General features: G+C 48.0%; 1 pseudogene; it reads left to right on the forward strand.

The window, feature by feature from the left end:
* Positions 1-5187: 5187 nt before the first annotated feature.
* LOC131402044 (actin-like protein 9) lies at positions 5188-6459 on the forward strand (annotated as a pseudogene).
* Positions 6460-12676: the final 6217 nt, after the last annotated feature.

The following is a 12676-nucleotide window of genomic DNA, read 5'->3' on the forward strand; positions in this document are numbered from 1 at the left end:
TGCATATATATATATATATATATATATATCACATCATCTTTACCCATTCATCCACTGATGGACACTTAGGTTGTTTCTGCACCTTGGCTATCCTGATTTATTCTGTATTTTTGATGCTTTGACTGTGTGCATGTGTATAAGTTTTGTAAGCCTGAAATATTTTGTAATTTCAAATTTTGAAATTAAAAATGTATTTAGAAATAAAATAATGAAACCCTGTAGTTCCAGCTTTATTGTGAGTTTTCCTTTCATCTCCCAGATGAAACAAAACTACAAGGCTACAAGCTTCTCAAAGTGGAGCAACAACAGCATCAGCCTCACCTGGAAGCTTGTTAGAAATGCAGATTCTCAGGCCCCACCCTGGACCTGCTGAACCAGAATCTTTCGGCAGGACCAGAACTCTGTGTTCTAACAAGCCCTCCTGCAGATTCTCGTACACCTTTAAGCAAGAGGACCCGCTGGTCTGAGACAACTGCCTCACAAGCCAGACTCACTGTCCATCTTTCAGACGATAGGGGGAATGAAGAATTTAAGAATTTTGAAGACCCAGATCTGTAGATCTCCAATTGCCGCACATTAAGTTCCTCTGGGAGCTTTTAAAAATCACTGATGCTTGGTCTCCATCTGCAGAGATTCCCATTCAATCGGTCTGGGGTGCAGCCAGGATCTGGGGATTTGTTTAAGTTCCCCTGGTGATTCTAATTTGCAACCAAGGTTGAGAACTCCCGACCAAGAGAACACAGTAGCTGCAGGGGAAGGAAAAGATGCTGGTGGTCTTGGGCGCCCCCTGCCGGCGGGAAGCTGTACATGTCGTCTCCCAGCACCCTCAGGCAGGCGGATAGAGATGCCGGCCCACGTGGGCTTTGGAGGAGTTGGCTGCACATATCTGAAGTCTGGTTGATGTGTGTGCACGAAATGCCCTTTCAATGGAAATGCCTATTTAAATCCATTTAATCCTGCATAATTCCATTTCAAAGCTGTTACTTGGATGTTTCCAGTTGTCATTTGCTCACACACACGCACATACAGACTACATTACCTGTAATTTACCTAACACTCTCATATAGCACTTACTATGCGCCATCCACGGACCTTAACCCTGCACAAATAACTCATCCCTCCCCATACCTGCCCTTTGACGTCAGTACTATTATTACGTACAATTTGCTAATGGGGAAGATGAGGCACAGAGAGAATAGTAGTTTGTCTCAGCCATGAAGGGGAGGAGCTGGCTCCCCAGCAGCTGGCTCCAGATCTGTGGTCTTAACAATATCACGGCATTGCTGCCTCTAATCATGACGGTCTCTGCCCTGTTTGCTGTGGTATCCCAGGATCTAGCATCTGTTATGTGCCAGACACAATATCCCCTCAGAGAGTCCCAACCTCCACTTCCACCGTTTGGGCTGGATCTGAGACCTCACAATTTCCGGGACTCACAGTCAGTCACTGCAGTATCTCAGAGATCTGGGTTCAAATCCTGCTCCTGCCACGCCCCAGCTGTGTGACTTTGGGCAAGTCACTTCACCTCTCTGAGCCTCTATTTCCTGATCAGAAAAAATGGTCATAGTACCCATTTCTAAGTCATCATGATGCCCCCTTCCAAGCTGTCATCTATCACCCCTTTCACTTGCCATGAGGAATCTTTAAAGGGAAAAAATGTTTATTATTGTCTTAAGTGGCTGTAACCTAAATTCGCCACAATACTCTTTCATGGGGTCAAGGGTCCATCCTGCAGATGTGCTGAACAAGGAGGAGAAATGGGAGACACCTCCTCGTCCACACACAGCTGTATCACTATCGGCACTAAAGGCTGGACCCTCAACAGAGTCTGTTCAATTCTTAATGGAATAATCCATCTGAGCTAAATGTGTCCTTTTAACATGCTGATACTCAAAGCTCTATTACAACCTCACACTCATTAGGATAGCTGTAACTTTTTTAAAAACCAGAAACAAGCATTGACGAGGATGTGGAGTAAGTGAAACCCTCTACATGGCTAGTGGGAATGTAAAATGGTGTTGCAGCTATGGAAAACAGTATGATGGTCTCACAAAAAAATAGAAATAGAACTACCATATGATCCAGCAATCCCACTTTTGGGTGTATACCTAAGAGAATTGAAAGCAAGGTCCCAAAGAGATATTTGTACACCCATGTTCACAGCAGCATCATTCACAATAGCCAAGAGGCAGAGGCAACTCTAATTTACATTGACGGATGAATGGATAAACAAAATGTGGTATATACTTATAATGGAATATTAATCAGCCTTAAAAAGGAAGGGAATTCTGACATGTGCTACAATGTGGACGAACCTTGAGGACATTATGCTCAGTGAAATAAGCCAGTCACAAAAAGACAAACACTGTATAATTCCACTTATAGGAGGTCCCTAGAGGAGTCAAAGTCATAGAGACAGAAAGTAGGATGGTGGGGTCAGGGGCTATGAGAAGCTGTGGTTTAATAGGTTTAGAGTTTTGGTTTTATGAGATGAAATGTTTTGAAGATTGGATGCACAACAATGTGAATGTACTTAACACCACTGGACGGCACACTTAAAAATGACTAAGATGGTAAATTTTATGTTATGTTTATTTTACCACAAATGAAGCTTCCTTAAATTTGTTTTGAAAGTGTGATTTCAATAAACTCTCCAAATGATAAAGACAAAACCATCTGATTACATCACCACTATGGCTCTTTGTATAAGCATGAGGACGAAACACTTCTAGCCAAAATGCTTCCTCTTATTCTTTAAACAAAAATATTTGAAAACAGCAAGGCTGTGCACCAAAGCGTTAATCAGGTCACCTCTGAGCAGGGGCATCAGAAGGTCGGAGGCAGAATCCTGACTTCTTAAGCAGTGAGATTATGGGTGACTTCATTTCCTCCTGTTGTTTTTTTCAGCCTTCTGAGAATTAAAAAGTAAAATTGAAAACTAAATTTGAAAATAATGGAGAAGATGCTGTTGTTTAGTATATTTCTGGTCATTGTGAACAGTCCAAAAAAGTGCCTGCATCCAAAATAAGTAAAGAACTCATACAACTCAATAACAAAAACAAACAAACAATGCAATTGAAAAATGAGCAGAGGATGTGAGTAGGTATTTTTCCAAAGAAGACCTATAGATGGCCAACAGGTTTATGAAAATGTGCTCAGCATCACTAATCATCAGGAAATGCAAATCAAATCCACAATGAGATATCCCCTCACACCTGTTAGAATGGCTGTTATCAAAAAGACAAGAAATAACAAGAGTTAGTGAGGATGTGGAGAAAAGGGAACCCCTGTGCATTGCTGGTGGGAATGTAAACTGGTGCAGCCACTGTGGAAAACAGTATGGGAGTTCTTCAAAAACTTAAAAATAGAGGCACCATATGATCCAACTATCCCACTTCTGGGCATATACCCAAAGGAAATGAAAATAGGGTCCTGAAAAGATATCTGTGCTCCTGTATTCATTGAAGCATTTTTCACAACAGCCGAGATATGGAAACAAACTAAGCATCCATCAATGGATGAATGGATAAAGATGTGGTATATATATACAAAGAAATATTATTCAGCCATGGCAAAGAAGGAAAACTTGCCATTTGCAACAACATGGATGAACACATTATGCTAAGTGAGATGTCAGACAGAGGATAAATACCGTGTGATCTCACTTATATACAGAAAATAAAAAAGGCAGACTCATAGAAACAGAGAGTAGAATGGTGGTTACCAGGGGCTGGGGGGTGGAGGAAATGGGGAGATGTCGGTCAAAGGGTATAAATTTCCATTTGGAAGATGAATAAATTATATATACTTGAATGAAATAATAAAACAAATTATATACTTGAAAGATGCTAAGAAAGCAGATATTAAATGTTCTCGCCACAAAAATGGTAACTATGTAATGTGATGGAGGTGTTAGCTAATGCTACAGTGGTAATCATTTTGCAATACATAAGTGTATCAAATCAACATGTTGTACACCGTAAACTTTCAAAATCTTGTATGTCAATTACATCTCAATAAAGCTGGAGGAAATAAAAGCCCCTGGACCCTCAATAAATGGCTGAGTAAATGAACATTTCAAAATGGCCACACACACAAATAATTAATTGATTGATTAATTAATTTAATAAAAACTCAACCCTGTTCTCTGGCCACGGTAATAAATCTAGACACAACTAGGAAATGAAGTCTCTCTCAGCTCGATATCTCCACGGCACATTTAGCACTAGTCATGATGATTTCTAGCACTCCACACAAACACACACACACAAATTTTTAATTTGTTATTTGTTGTAACAGGTGATACCTACCACCACCAAAAACAGGTTTTGAAGCAACTCTCCTGATCCATTGTCCAGCCTGCTCTCCTTAGTCAAGACTATTACTTCCTCTCACATGCAACCACCTTTTATCTGTACTGAAAGCCCCTTTTGGTAGCCCCATGGATGCCCCCTCCCCACCAAGGGGAAGCAGAGAAAATCCCTAGAGAGAAGGAAGACACCCCACACTGCCACCATGTAGTAGAGAGAGGGAGTGGAAATCAGGGAAGGCTTCTAGGAGGAGGTAGTGTCCCACTGAGATTGGAAGAGGCAAACGTCTGCTTTGCAGGAAGGGGGCACAGAGGCTGTTCCAGGCAGTGGGAAGAGCAGAAGAGTCAAAGAACCTAGTACAGGGGTCTCTGTGCCTCTCCTTGCCTCCTCCTGAAGCTGGTTTCTGTTTCCTCTTGGAAACAAGAAAGCCACACTAGCTGATCACCTTCCGATGACTATTATAAGGATTAATATTTTAATATTCTAAGGAGGCCTGTGGCCAGCTCTCTCATACTACAATGTGAATAACTTCAAGATAAGGCCCCAAGAGACAGATTCCTGGGTCTTACTGGGTTCTGGATCAGGGAGCTGGGTCAGACATCCCTCCTCAGGCACCCTCTATCCTCCTCCTCCGAATTTGGCACTTTGACGGGAATGCAGAATAGATGAGTGTCCTGGGAGCTTTCTGGGACAGGGAGGGGCCCTATCCCCACCCCTTCATTGTGATGTCTTCTAAAGGGGGCAGAGGGCAGGGTGATGTCACAGACCACTGGCCGGCCCCTCTCCCTCTCTGCCTGTGCCTGCCACAGGCCCGGCCTCACCTTTTCCCCCCACACCTCTACACCCTAGAGGAAACGGGTCAGCTTTGCCAAGCAGCCCACTCGGCCACCTGCAGCCATGGATGCAAATCACTCCAACCCCTTGGAGTCTCAGTCCTCCCCAGAGGCCCCCAAGCCTGGCCTGACCCCCTGCTCAACCCCGGGAAACAAGACCCTGCAGCAGGACGCTACCAGCACGGTGGGCGACAGGTTGCCACCAAAGACCGGAGCGGTGGTCATCGACATGGGCACAGGCACCTGTAAGGGGGCTTCGCGGGGCAGGTGCGGCCCACCTACACCGTGGCCACCATCGTGGGCTGCCAGCCCCAGAAGCCGGCCCCCACCGGGCAGCAGGCGCTGGAGACGTTCATCGGCGAGGCCGCGCGCGCGCGCGCGCGCCCCGAGGTGACGCTGGTGCAGCCGGTGCGGAGCGGCATCGTGGTGGACTGGAGCGCGGCCCAGCTCATCTGGCGCCACCTGCTGGAGCACGACCTCCGCGTGGCCAGCCAGGACCACCCGCTGCTCTTCTCAGACCCGCCCTTCAGCCCCACCACCAAGCGCGAGAAGCTGGTGGAGGTGGCCTTCGAGTCGCTGCGCTGCCCCGCCATGTACGTGGCTTCCCAGTCCGTGCTGTCCGTCTACGCGCACGGGCGGGTCAGCGGGCTGGTGGTGGACACGGGCCACGGCGTCACCTCCACGGTGCCGGTCTTCCAGGGCTACAGCCTGCCCCACGCCACGGAGCGCCTGGACCTGGCAGGCACCCACCTGACGGCCTTCCTGGCGGAGATGCTGCTCGGCTCCGGCGTGCAGCTGGGCCAGCAGGACCTGGACACGGTGGAGGACATTAAGCATCGCTACTGCTACGTGGCGGCCGACTTGCTCCAGGAGCAGGCCCGGCCCGAGCAGGAAGACCGGCAGAGGCTGGAGCTGCCGGTCGGACGGTCACGCTGGGCAAGGAGCTGTTCCAGTGCCCGGAGCTGCTCTTCAGCCCGCCCGCGATCCCAGGGCTGTCGCCTGTGAGCCTCCCCACCATGGCCACACGGGGTTTTCTCAAGGTGCCCCTGGAGGTGCGGGCGGACGTGGCCCAGAACGTGCTGCTCTGCGGGGACTCCTCGCTCTTCGCGGGGTTTGAGGGCCGCTTCCGCGCGGAGCTGCCGCGCGGTCTGCCCTGCGAGGCCCGCGCGGTGGTGACGGCCCGGCCCAGCAGGAGCTTCTCGGTGTGGATCGCGGGCTCCGTCCTGGCCTCGCTGCGCGCCTTCCAGTCCTGCTGGGTCCTGCGGGAGGAGTACGAGGAGCAGGGCCCCCACATCGTGTACTGAAAGTGCTACTGACCCGGAGCAGGGGTGGGGAGTGTTGTGGGCAGTAAAGCTTCCACTACCCAGCCGGCTCTGTCCTCCCTTCCCTCAGGTCCCTGCCTCGTCCACTCCTGGACCCACCCAGACTCGCCTTGCTCTGACCCCACACACCCAACCCACCAAGATCTGCCTCCAAAGACATCTTTGGTTCTGCCCTGTCCTAATTCACCTCCCATTGTCCATCCCGGGAGAGACCCCAGTTCTGATTCCCTAAACCCACCTCCCCCAGGATCAAGGCCCAACACACCACCATGTCCTCACCCTGTCAAACCCGTCTCCATGATCTGTGTCCCCCAGGGCACTCTCAGGTTGGGGCCCCACCCAAGCCCACCCCCAAGACATCCCCAGATTCTAACCCCTAATCTCCCCTCCATCACCTATTTCTTTTGATATATAGTGCCCCAAGATTCCTCTGGGCTCTAAGCTCCCCAATTCACCCCCTTGCCATGTCCATCAAGGATCCTCAACCCACCCCCATACCCTGTTCCTCTCCAAGGAACTGCACTGGGCGCTCCAAACCCCCTCTCAGAATCTTTCCATGAGTGTTGCAACCCCTAGGTGCACCCTCATAGTCTGCCCCCAATTTCTAATCCCCCCAAACATACCCCCGAGATCCACTTCCCAAGACATCCCTGGTTCTAAGCACCTCAAATCCACCCCCTCATTGGTTTTCTCTTGGCTGTTTATCCAAAGTTCTCCTATACTCTGATAATATGAGCACCCCCAAAATTCTCCCCACAAGTGCTGAAACCCCACATTCACCACAAAAATCCAAGTTCTGACCATCAGGGGTCTCCCCTTTAATGGCCCACTAAAGGATCCCTCGTCCAAATCCCATGCCCCAAGTTGCCCCTCCCCTAAACTCTGCCCTCCCCTCAGTTTGCTCCCCTAGACTCCTTCCATCCAAGTGCTCCCACAACCCATCCCCCATTCGTACCCCCAAAGACCACCACATTCTGAAACCCCAAACCCTCAGGATGACGCCACTGCTCTCAGCCCAGCCCCTTATTCTGCATCCCTCTGAAAATACCCCTGCATGGTCTGTCTCTCAGTGCACCTCCTGACCCCAGTCCTCAGCCCTGGAATCCTCCCAGGAAGGCTTTGGCCCCCAGGACCATCCCATGATGACCCCACTAATGCCCTAGGTCCCTCCCCTGTGTTCTGACCTCCCAACTCCCTCCCCAAATACACTCTCCCAGGGTCACCTCATGATGAACCCCCAGGACACCCCACCCTGGGGTTTTCAGACGCCCAGGAACCCCCCCCCCAGGTCCCATCCCATTGGTTGAGACACCAATGGGCAGTGATGTTCCCAAGGGCTACCCACGCCACCATGACCCAGCTGTCCACCCCCATCTCCCTCCATTCTGCTTGTAATTCATTCCAAGTTCATTCCATCTCCCCAGACCTCGCTCAGCCTCTTCCTGGGACACACACCCCAGGAGCTTTCTTTGGGACCTGCGTTGAGGATGCCCTATGAGGCCTCTCCCATCCCATCCTGTCCCTGCGGGGGCCTGGAGAGGGAGTCCAGCCTCTCAGGATAGGGAAGCTGGGCATCCTCCCAACTGTCTCCTCCCTTTGTCCTCATCCTCAGCCACGCTGGGCCCCTGCTGAAGGCAGGATCCTCTGCCTCACACCATCATCCAGCCCCACAGACGTCAGGACCCCTGGCCAGCAGCCTGGACACGTCTCCCAAGACACATCCTCCCAGTTTACCAACAAAACAAGCACGAGCTGCCAGAGCTTATCCACATAGATGCTGAGTCCTCTCTTCTCTCAGTCCAAGGAACCATTCATTCTTCATTCCTTCAACCACTCCCTGTTCACTAAGCATCTCCCACAGGCTCTCTCTGTCTCTGTCTCTCCCTGAGTCTCTGTCTCTGACTCACTTGCCAGCATCATTCTTATGCAGGAATTTTCCAGAGTGGAAACTCGTTTATCTGTGGAGCGCTGAGCCCACCCCACCCATCTGTCACATCTGCCATCAGACAATGGGGGTGGGTGAATGCTCTGGCTATCCCCACCCACCCTGTCCCATGGTGTCCTGGGGAGTGGGCAGTGTCTCCAGCCCCATCCTGGGCCAGATGGTGGTCCTCAGCTGGGGGGACTGCCCCGCAGACAGGCCAAGATCCCCAGTTCAGAAACATGCGAGTTGGACCCCCTGTGCTGTGTTACCCACTCCCGGCCCACACAGGCGGCCTCAACCTGTAGAATCAGCAAGAACCCCCAAGGTTAATCTCCAAAATATATAAAGAACTCATACAGCTCAACAACAAAAAACACTAACAACCGAATTGAAAAATGGGCAAAAGACCTGAACAGGCATTTCTCCAAAGAAGGTATACAGATGGCCAACAGGCACATGAAAAGATGTTCAACTTCATTAACTATCAGAGAAACGCAAATCAAAACTACAATGAGATATCACCTCACGCCCATCAGAATGACTATAATTAACAAGACAGGAAACAAGTGTTGGAGAGGATGTGGGGAGAAAGGAACTCTCATACACTGCTAGTGGGAGTGCAAACTGGTGCAGCCACTATGGAAAACAGTATGGAGATTCCTCAAAAAATTAAGAATAGAACTACCGTACGACCCAGCTATTCCACTGCTGGGTATTTATCCAAAGAACATGAAAACACCAATGTGTAAAGATACATACACCCTTGTTTTCATTGAAGCATTATTCACAATAGCAAGACTTGGAAGCAACCTAAGTGCCCAGCAAGGGATGAATGGATAAAGAAAATGTGGTGTATATACACAATAGAATACTACTCAGCCATAAGAAACAACGAAATCTAGCCATTTGTGACAACATGGATGGACGTAGAGGGTATTATGCTGAGCAAAATGAGTCAGAGGGAGAAGGTCAAATACCGTATATCTCACTCATAACTAGAAGATAAAAACAACAATGAACAACCACAGAGAGACAGAGATTGGATTGGTGGTTACCAGAGCAGAAGGGGGAAGTGAGTGGGGCGAAAGGGATTAGGCACATGTGTGTGGTGATGGATTGTAATTAGTCTTTGGGTTGTGAACATGATGTAATCTATGCAGAAATAGAAGTATAATGATGTATGCCTGAAATTTATACAATGTTATAAACCAATGTCACCGCAATAAAAAATAAATAAATATATATAAAAAAAGATGTCAAGTGAAATAAGTCAGAGGGAGAAGGTCAAATACCGTATGATTTCCTTCATTAAGTAGTAGATAATAACAACAATAAACAAACACATAGGGACAGAGATTGGATTGGCGGTTACCAGAGGGGAAGGGGGGAGGGAGGAGGGTGAAAGGGATAATTCGGTACATGTGTGTGGTGATGGGTTGTAATTAGTATTTTGGTGGTGAACATGATGTAATCTATGCAGAAATAGAAGTATAATGATGTACACCTGAAAGTTTTACAATGGTATAAACCAATGTTACTGCAATAAACAAAAGATTTAAAAAAATGGAAAAACAAAAAACAAAAACAAAACAAAAAGATGTCAAGGGGCCAGCGGGGTGGTGCAAGCAGTTAAGTGTGCACGGTCCACTTCGGAGGCCCGGGGTTCGCAGGTTCGGATGCCGGGCGCACACCGACACATCGCTTGTCAAGCTATGCTGTGGCGGCATCCCATATAAAGTAGACGAAAATGGTCACAGATGTTAGCCCAGGGCAAATCTTCCTCAGCAAAAAGAAGAGGATTGGCAAAGGATGTTAGCTCAGGGCAGATCTTCCTCACAAAAAAAAAAAAAAAAAGGATGTCAGAAGATATATGAAAAACCCAAAACAAGAACCCCCGAAAGGTTACAAAGTGATGAGGAGGAACTGCTTTTTCTTCTCACCAGGGGGCAGCACCTCCAAGCTCAAGGGGCTGAGGGCTGCACCAAATTTAGAACCATGACGACTGCATCCCAGAGCTCAAAGGAGACCCACCCCGCACCATGGGGTCAGGGCGCTGCCAGCCACATGCACACAGAAGGGATGTGGGACAAGCTGAGTCCCATATGCAACTGGAAGTGAGGAGGATGCACAAATCCCCACCACTCTTGGGCTGCTGACAAACCCAAAGGGCTCTCATTTAGACCAGACTAAGGTTCCCCCAGCCCCAAACCTTCCCTGGGACAGAAATTTCCCCTAGAACTCTCCAGAAATGTGCCCCTCCCATTTGCACACTCTCAGGGGTGGCAAGCTCACTACCTCAAGTCTGTTGTTAGAAATCCCACCTCCTTCCAGGAGTTGTAGGTAAACCTCTGTGCTCTCTGCTTGCCACTCCCCTACCCGGGGCACTGAGAGCACCAGAGAGGTCCCCCCCCCCGTATTCACACACACCCCTGGAGTCTACTCTCTCCCAAGCCCACCGTCCCCAATTTCTTCCACTTCTGGTTTTAAGTCATTCACGCATTCATTCTACAAACATGCATTGACCACCCACTATGTGCCCAGCTCTGGGCTGAAATCTAAGAAAACCACAGTGCATCACTTGGGATGTACCATGGAGGACAGGACATGCGAAAGATGTCTAATGTCACTGTCTTACTCTCAGACGACATTTGAGGGACAGCGATTGTGTCTCCTTTATTCACTGAGTTTACTAAGTGGGGAGCAGGTGTCTGGATAGGAATCGGGAAAATCCAGTCTCAGCCAACAGTTACAGTTAAATCAGTAAATCCAAAAAAGAAAAGTGAATGGGGTGGCTTTCCATCCATCAGCTGTATTACTCCCTATAAAGGGTCTCAAAAGCAATCTCTGTGCTTTTTTCCCCCCTCAGCCAAGAAAAGCATCCATGGAGCTCAAGTTTGAGGTGAAACCAGGCTCAGGGTCCACCTGTCCTCGTTGATCCTCGGATTTCTGTGTGAGCAGGTGAGTAACGTGTGGACCTGGTACCGACAGGTTCCATCAGCCTCCGCTGTGCAGAAGACCTGCCAGTGGGCTTTCCTGGGCTTGGGTTGTCACCACAAGGAGTCAGGAAGACTTTCGGGTTAAAAATGAAATTACTCGACTTTTTATAAAATACTCAAATGTTTAAAATCTAATTAGAATTCTTCTTTGCATTTGGTCCAAAACTAAGGTGATATAAAAAGATATACCTTACAAAGTCTTGCCCTCACCTTGTTTTCTTTCCATCCCATTCTCCTTCCTCTAGCCACCTATAGGTAATTACTTTGATTGGTTTATCATGCATTCTTACCGTTCTGGATTTTCTTTAAGTAAATGCAAGCAAATATATTTTCATTTCCCCTTTTACTTATACAAAACATTGTAGTACTCTATGCATTTTTCTCTGCCTTTTTTCCTTTAACATATACTGGAAATTTTTCTGTTATTAGTGCATAAAGTACTTTGCTCTTTTTAGTGGTAAATAGTCTTAAAAACGAAGAGCTGGACACTAGGCATGCTCAGTGCCTCTGGAGTATCATTGCTTCTAAGACCTTTCAGTGGATATAGTAGCGTCAACTTAAAAAGCAAATTTGCCTGTTATTTCATCTGAAATTGAATTTATTTGGGAATAGCCAAAAGAATTGCAATTCAGGATATACATGCTATGGCAAACCACAGGCAAATCCAGAAAAGAAAGGAGGGGAGCTGCTTTTATAGAGAAGAGCAGGAGTAAGGAGGGGCTGTTCTAAAGGAAAATCCATTGGGGGAAGTAAAGGTCAAGGCAGCAAAGGCTTCTCACTGGCTGAGCTGCGGCGTTTCTCCATGGCTGAGCTGCCACGTTTCTGGTTAGCTTAGCTGCAGTGTTTCTCGATGGCTGAGCTGCCGCGTTTCTCGATGGCTGAGCTGCCAAGTTTCTGGTTGGCTGAGCTGCGGCGTTTCTGGTTGGCTGAGCTGCGGTGTTTCTCGATGGCTGAGCTGCAGCGTTTCTCGATGGTTGAGCTGCGACGTTTTTCGTTGGTTGAGCTGTGATGTTTCTCATTGGCTAGGATGTTGTCAGGTGGAAAAAGAAATCTTGCTTCAGTAATAAAGCAGTTTTACTTCATGTCCAAGACACAAGTCTCTGTCACTTCCTGTTTGGTGTAATTGACAATACGTGAGAGGGTGTGAGAGCTCCCACTACAGGCCTTCCTGACTTCAATTTAGTTAAGGTTTCTTTTATCAATTTCTGCAGTAGAGAATACGTAATTTTTAAATCATGAGTTTAACATGATATTTCTAATTCGATTTAACTTTACAGTGGTTTTTTGCTTA

Source organism: Diceros bicornis (assembly GCF_020826845.1).
Source record: "Diceros bicornis minor isolate mBicDic1 chromosome 3 unlocalized genomic scaffold, mDicBic1.mat.cur SUPER_3_unloc_2, whole genome shotgun sequence".
Taxonomy (NCBI): domain Eukaryota; kingdom Metazoa; phylum Chordata; class Mammalia; order Perissodactyla; family Rhinocerotidae; genus Diceros; species Diceros bicornis.